Below are 7,316 nucleotides of genomic sequence, written 5' to 3'. Positions count from 1 at the left end.
AGTTTTTCCAGAAGCTGAATGCCAATAAGGATAAGCGGTGGAAGAGCTTGCTGAGTTCTGAGAACCACGGGGATGGAAATGGAAGGTTTCAACATAGTCAGCCATGCTTAAAGACTTGTGGGATCCAGCTGTCACTTAGACCACAGGAAAGTTGTAATGGAGCGTCCTCAAAGCGCGGGCTCAACGTGCTACCACTGAAAACAAATGCCCACAAAACGTCATGTCCTCAGGAAGCGATATGCAAGCTAACTCTGCACAAACTGTAAAGTACTCAGACACTGTCAGGTGCTTTCAATGACGTGTTCCAAGCCGAGCTGAAGATGGGTCAGAGCTGCTTGGGAAGGGCCTGGGGGGGCTCCCATATTGGGATTCTGGTAGATGTAAGCTTGGTGTGGTGATGACCTGCTGCAAAGACAGAGCCGGCTGGAGCGGATCAGGGCAAACATTCTAGACCACAGACTCACCAGCTCTGTGCTAAGTGCCTAGCACACACCCATCTTCTCATTGTTTATTCACCCCATGAAGTGAGCCCACTTCGCAGAAGAAGGGATGAAGCTTAGCGAAGCTGAATAGCATGCAAGTAAGGGGCCAGAGTTCCACCCCTGGCTGCTTGAATCCTGAGCCTGATGACTATGGTAGCCTCCAGTCTTTAGGACTTTTATGAAACTTTAATCTTTTTCCTAAGGAGGCCAGGCTACAGCTAGTAAGCAGTGGGTGCTGTTTGATTGTGTCTGGGTACTATCCCCTCCCCATGTGTCCCCCTCATCAATCTGTCTTCTGGGAGCACAGAGAAGTGGTGCTCTCCCTTTCCTTGCAATGCTCCCCCAGAAAGAGGGGGACACCAAGCTTCTGTAGGAGACTGAGTGTAGAGTGTTAGTGACATTTTGAAAGTATAATTTAGAGAAGTGAATTTAAGAAAAATAAATTGTTGGGGAGCCTGGGTGGCTCAGTCGACTAAGCGTCTGACTTCGGCTCAGGTCACGATCTCACAGTTCGTGGGTTCGAGCCCGATGTCGGGCTCTGTGCTGATCGCTCAGAGCCTGGAGCCTGCTGTGGATCCTGTGTCTCCCTCTCACTCTGACCCTCCCCTGCTCATGCTGTGTGTCTCTCTCTCAGAAGTAAATAAAACATTTTAAAAAAAGAAAAAGAAATTGCCAAACACCTATAAAATCAAGGGAATTCCTCACCCCATTAAGAGGTTGGGGTTGAAAATGTAAATGAGTTCATGAAAAATTTAAGTAAGTTTCTGGATGATATACCCAATGGATTATTAAAGGACACTGGGAATGTCTGAGGGACATCTCTTATCCTTTGGAAATGGTACGGCATTGAAATCACATCCCCTCTCACAGGTGAGTTTTCCTCTCATTTTTTTCCTCAAAGGTCATTTTTACACTGAATGAATGAGGGTCACACCTACCTGGAAAATCTTAAGTTTCTTTAGGTTTCTGAGTGTCAATGATTTTATTGGGAGAGTATGGGGTGAAAATTTTGAAGTTGGGCTTCTAAGAAACTGATGAACGGACTGATGTCCAAAGCAACTAGAAATACAGAAATGACAAGAAGCAGAAGAAAAGTGGTATTTGGAAACCTAAAGGATTCTTCTTTCAAAATACATAAGGTATGAATGATCAGTAATCTTAGTAGAGCCTGATGACACAGAAAATATTTCAAAAGTAAATGGAGAAAAATCTTACGTACCGAGGAATATTACAAATCATAAGCATGTAGCTAACAGCTTTGAAGTTCAATAACTATTTCGCCACTAAGTTTTCTGTTATTTCTATCCATTGCGTTCATACCCTCCTTTTGTATCCCCATACTGTTTTACAGACATCACTGATTTATGTTCTTTTTCTGTGTTTTTCCTTCCCAGGCAGAAGTAGAGTGAGCAGCATTAGCAGTAAGAAATCATTAAGCATCTATCATGCCTGGGATCCCATATCGGTTGCTTGCTACGTGTTTAGTTGTCCCCTAGGTGTGGTCATTGTTTTAAATACATGTTGTCCCTGCTACCTGAAAGTAGAATCCCTTCATAAACCAATCCTGCGAAGCAAAGAGGCGATCACTGTTCATTTATATGGAAAAGTTTTGAGCATTCCGAGACTTAAAAGATAACCTATCTTACTTAGGCTTTTCTGCTACCTTAGGACACATCCTGTTAATGGATGCACAGAATAAACGGAGGTGGAGCACAAGTGCTCACAGACACGGTTTGGAGCTCTGGAGGCTTCACAATGAGATGCTGAGCGTGGTTCCCGGTTAGGAGGTAGGCGGGGCTGCTCTCACTGCTCAGGCATGTGCTGCCTCCATAAGGGCTTGCTGCCAAATACTGACTGCTATTTTGTCTTTGCATCTTTTTATCTAAAAGCAAAAATCACTTCCCAATTTCTTTCACTTAGTGAAAGCAGGTACTCATGTAGGTCTTTCCAAAAAGCAAAGTGGTGGAATGAGAATTTTCAAAAAGTGGGGAATACCTGCATTTATATTTTTTAAACTAATACAAAGCCTAATCAATTAGCTCCTCAACCCAAAAACTCAGGATTACAACAGAATATGGACTATTATGTTTTTCCTCTTATTCTGCCTTTATTTATTGCAAATTTTGGGAAACAAATTCATATCGTTGAACATGGGGATCAGGTCAGTCCCCGAGCCTTCTGATAGCATTCCATCACCCACAGCATGAAATCCAGTTTCCTTGTGACCGTCATCCAGGACCCTTGTGATGGTCACTGTCTTGAGCTCTTCACACTCCAATTGCTGGTTTCCAGTTAGCACCCGAAAGGCTTTGAGTTCTTCCTGCCACAAGATGTTCTGTTTGCACACGCTGTTCCCTCTTCCTAGCCAGCCTTTTCCTACTCTGCCTTTGCTGCCTGCATCTTTCATCATTCACCTCTTTAGAAAAAAGCAAACAAACAAACAAACAAACAAAAAAGGAGGGTCAACAGATAAGTAGTACTTGTGAAAAGCTATTAGGATTGAGTAAAACTGGAGAAGTAAATTTATCAACATAAAGCTTTATAAATAAAAACCAGAATTATTTTCAACTCATCACTTCACAAAGTGTTCACTTAATGCACTCGAAGTGAATTATTGACTGCCAAAAACTTCATTCTGGATACCAAAAGTAGACCACCATTGACTGTTTTCTTCTCAGAATGTTCAATTCTTCAATATCATTGCTTATTTACCAATCCTCTTTTTGATAGATTTGGTTTGGTTTAAGTTAAAACGCATGCAGGAATTTCCTCACCCAGTTCCTCTCCATGAGAAATGGAGTTTAACAGAGGGGTCATTATGGGACGTGGCATGGAAAGCGTACGGGGCTAGTTGTAGCTGTTGTTCATTTGTTTGTTGCCTTGGCTGTTCTCAGATACCAGGTCTCCATGTTTTGTTTTTCACCACACCATCAGCCATCTGGGCCTCTCTTCCTGATCCTTACTTCCCTCCGCTTTGTGGGTCACTCACCACTGTCTCCTGGAAGCGCCTGTACGTTGAGCTCACCCGGGAAAACCTGGCAGCGTGGGTTTGTATGATGGGCATAAGCCAGCCACCTGGTTAGGCACTAGATCCTGAGGCTTTTCTGTCTTTGATTAGAGTAGTGTTAAACACCAACTGGCCGTATAGCCTGACAACAGTGGGTACTGAGCCGTGTGCCCTCCCGGAGGCAGTGAAGAGTGCTTCCGTGTGGACGGAAGGCAGCTTGTGCTAGAAATTCACCGCAGTGCAATCCGTGAAGGGATCTTTAACAAAGTCGTTTCCTTACCGGACCTTTGCTTTCAGGGGCACCCTCTTTCTCCAGATACACATTTCCATGCTTAAGCTGCCAGCACATGAGCTTCCTACTTCGTGCTGTTTTAAGTGACTCACCATGCTGGTGTCTTTTACGCTGACTGTGTCATAGCGATGCGACCACTGTTTTCTCTTTCAATATTTGTACACACATGTTCTAGAATGTTTCAGGATGCTTTAGAGCTAAGCAACGTCCATGTATCTTGGCTGATGATTCAAATGCTAAAAAATAAAAAAATAAAAAAAAAAAACCACCAACCCATCAAATTCTGTCTTTTACAGAGAGAAAAGCAGAGCTCTGAGTTCTCTGGAGAAGAGCAGGGGTTCACGAATTTTTATTGGTATTAAGAAACATCTGGGGCCCTTCCTCCTTAAATAAAAAAGCCCAAACCCAGGCAGTCTGCAAATTCCCAGCACCCAGCCCTGCAGATACTGATTTAGGTCCAGGAATTCGTCCTGGTGTTTTGTTTTGTTTTGCTTTTCTTCTTAAACCAGGGCCCGCAGTGATTCTGAGAAAGGCCTGTGGACCGTGCTCGTGCTCGGAGAAACCCTGGAATGAGGGAGAGCTGCTTTAGCTCTTCCCACCCACTTACTAAGCTGCCATCTGGAGTCATTTCTGTCTAAGCACAGAGAGAAACCCATGAGGAGTTAAAAAGCCCTTGTGTGAGTGAACTAAGCGTTACACAGTGGAAGTTTCTGGATGCCTCTGAAAGAGATAAGGCAAATGCTTTGTTTCAAAAACTGGTCTCCTTTCATCATCTGGTTACTTTCTCCNGTTCCCCTCCCCCTTTCCTCCTCCTGTCCCCTCCTTTCTCCTCTTCCTCTCCCCTTTCCTTTTCTCCCCCTCCTCCTCCAAAACCTCCTTTTTTGGTTCATTTGGGGACTACATTCTTTTCTCCTGTCACCCAACCTCTTTTTCCAGAAGCTGTGGCGCACTCCGTCAGGTGACTGTTTTGAGAAGACAGAGTAGGTCAGTCTCAACTCCTGGCAGAACTTGGAGGTGAGATTCAGGACTTCCGAAAAGCCAAGCAAGAGGCCAGCGTCTCGGCATTGACTGGGAATAAATCCCCTTTCTTATGTTTAAGATAAGTGTGGTAGGTGCGATGCAAAGTGGCGGAAAAACCCCGTTGCTCAGATCCCAGGAAGGGAAACCCCCCCCCCCACCTCCACGCTAACACCTCCCACCACCACCAGTACCAGCACAAGCACACCTACCACAGTCCACAGTCACCTGTCCCACCGCAGTCAAAGCCGGCACACACAGGTGCTAAGACACTGCCTTCGTGGAAACTTCCAGGACCTGATTATCAAGATTAGTCACCAGGGTAACACAGCCTAGGAATGGAGCAGAGCTTTTGAAGTAGCGTTGGGGAATGTGAGGGTAGCAAGACGATTTAAGAGGTTGCTAACACAGACAAAGCTATTTACAAGCAAGAGCTTTCATTCTTTTATCGGTGAAGCAAACCAGCTGCCCTTTGGTCTTGACATTGTAATCTCACCAGTAAAATGGCAGTTGGTTAACAACATCCTCTCTCACCAAGCCAGGAAATGATGACAAAAGGTCTCCATGGACCCCTTTAGGGATAAACAGAGGGAAACGCTTATTATCTTTTGAAGATTTAGCTGTTTGGGAAGAAAGGAGTGGCAAGAATGAGTGAAATTTAACAATGGGGTTGGAATCCTGGCAGTGTTTGTCGCCATGCTTTTTGTGGTTGAAAACTGCTTCCAGAGAATAATTGAGAGAAGGAGAGAGAGAGAGGGAGAGAGAGAGAAAAGTTACTCTTTATTTATTTATTTATTTATTTATTTTTTCCAAAAGCAGAATATCTCTGTCTCCTCCACTAGGGGCCATTCCCTGTCTTGCCTCTCCTGATAGGGAATAGACCCAGTTTCCACTTGGAAACCTGGATATCTTAAGCCTATAGAGGGAGTCCTGGATACGTGGAAAGGGATGAGGTCCCAAAGTTCTCTTGTTTGGGTGGAAATGAGCAGTTCTTACTCAAGGCCACTCAACTTGTGTATGTTTCAATTTCCAATTCTCCCCACAGCTACCTCAAACCTTCCAATGCATCCTTTTCTGTGATGCCTCCTGGACCATCACTTTATTCTCTGTGCAGGGGAGGAGCAGATACTGCAGCGTACTATTCACCCATGGAATCACCAAAGATGTTCCATAGTTCTGCCAAAGCCTAGTAATGCAATGCATCACTCGGTTAAATCTGGAAACTGCAGTTCTGAACCACGAGTCATGATTTGGCAATTGATGTAATATATAGATCTTACTGATTATCTGTATCAACACCTTGTTTATCGAAATGAATAATCTGCATTTGTTCTGCTCCCGTGTGTTCACTATACCACGAGGATATGAAAGAACTAATGTGCTCTTCTCTCTCTTTCCATCATTTACTGATAGGCTGCTCTGTTGCTGTAGGTACCTGGCCCTATTTTAGAGTTAATACCATTATAAGGGACTGATTTCCCGTTGCTCCACCTCCATGGTCCCATACCTAAGCTGGTGAAGTTTACATATAAGAAAAAAATAGATAAATATTATGTAATAAATACAGAAAAGAAATTGGCCCCAAACATTTTCTCATCTGACATATGTTAACATTACAGAACAGATCCATTGTAATAATTGGCTTGACAAATACCATCATATCCAAGCTCCAGAAATGCATGAAACACTCGAGAAAAACAAACAGGAATAAAAAGCAACTGAGCTAAATGACTCACAGAATTATAGAGTCATGATCTACAGATCAACCAGCTCTCTCACCGTAGGTTTCATTAATTCAGAGAAATGAACTAATTTGATTAAAGTCACAAAATTAGTGGCAGAACCAGGAACGAGGTCTAAATTATAGTTTCCAGACTGTGAGCCAAAACTTTTCATTACTACACCTGTTATGTGAGCTATATTCTTTCTCAAAGAGCCTTACATTAATTATAGGTTGTATGGTGATGATTTCTGCAGAGCTAATCCCTGGCTCCTTAGATCATCATGAAATGGTATTAGCATTCCCAGCTCATGTGGCTAATTTTGCCAGGTGTTTAATTGGAACTGGAAAACTTCCCCTCTTCCTTGGGCTCATGGCTATTCCAGTCAAAAGGTTTCCATCATCAGAGAGCTGTGGTGGAGTGTGGATTCTTCATCCACACAGGTTCATCACTAAGAGGTGCTCAAGACCTGCCATTTATTACTTTAGCTGCACGTCTCTGGGCTGCTGTGAGAGACCACCACTCCCCTGTGGAATGCCACTGCAGCTTTATCTCCAGAATTTTCCACCTGTGAAGACTAATCTCATCTCATCCTGTTCCTCAAACCTCCTGTCAGTAACTGCCTGAGGTTTTTCATTCATTCAGAAATTTATTGCACCAAGTTGCTGGGGCCTGCATTTCCTATTGGTATTTATAGCACATATGTGGTACCCACCACCCAGAAGGTGCTCGGTAAAGTGTTCTTTGAATAAATGTTTTGATGGTAAAACAGGTGGCACACAATTCGAAGCATTTTG

The 7,316-nt window shown here is 43.6% G+C and overlaps 1 long non-coding RNA gene across 1 annotated transcript; it reads right to left on the bottom strand.

The window, feature by feature from the left end:
* Positions 1-2,588: 2,588 nt before the first annotated feature.
* Positions 2,589-5,198, bottom strand: LOC144244296 (uncharacterized). The gene is made up of 3 exons (XR_013338904.1): positions 5,011-5,198; positions 3,874-4,017; positions 2,589-2,898 (listed from the first exon to the last, which is right to left on the bottom strand). It is a non-coding gene; the product is annotated as an uncharacterized LOC144244296 (long non-coding RNA).
* Between the last annotated feature and the right edge of the window lie 2,118 nt (positions 5,199-7,316).

The sequence above is a fragment of the Crocuta crocuta genome, unplaced genomic scaffold (assembly GCF_008692635.1).
Source record: "Crocuta crocuta isolate KB4526 unplaced genomic scaffold, BGI_CrCroc_1.0 scaffold138, whole genome shotgun sequence".
NCBI classification, from domain to species: Eukaryota; Metazoa; Chordata; class Mammalia; order Carnivora; family Hyaenidae; genus Crocuta; species Crocuta crocuta.
This window is presented reverse-complemented; position numbering and strand designations above follow the sequence as displayed.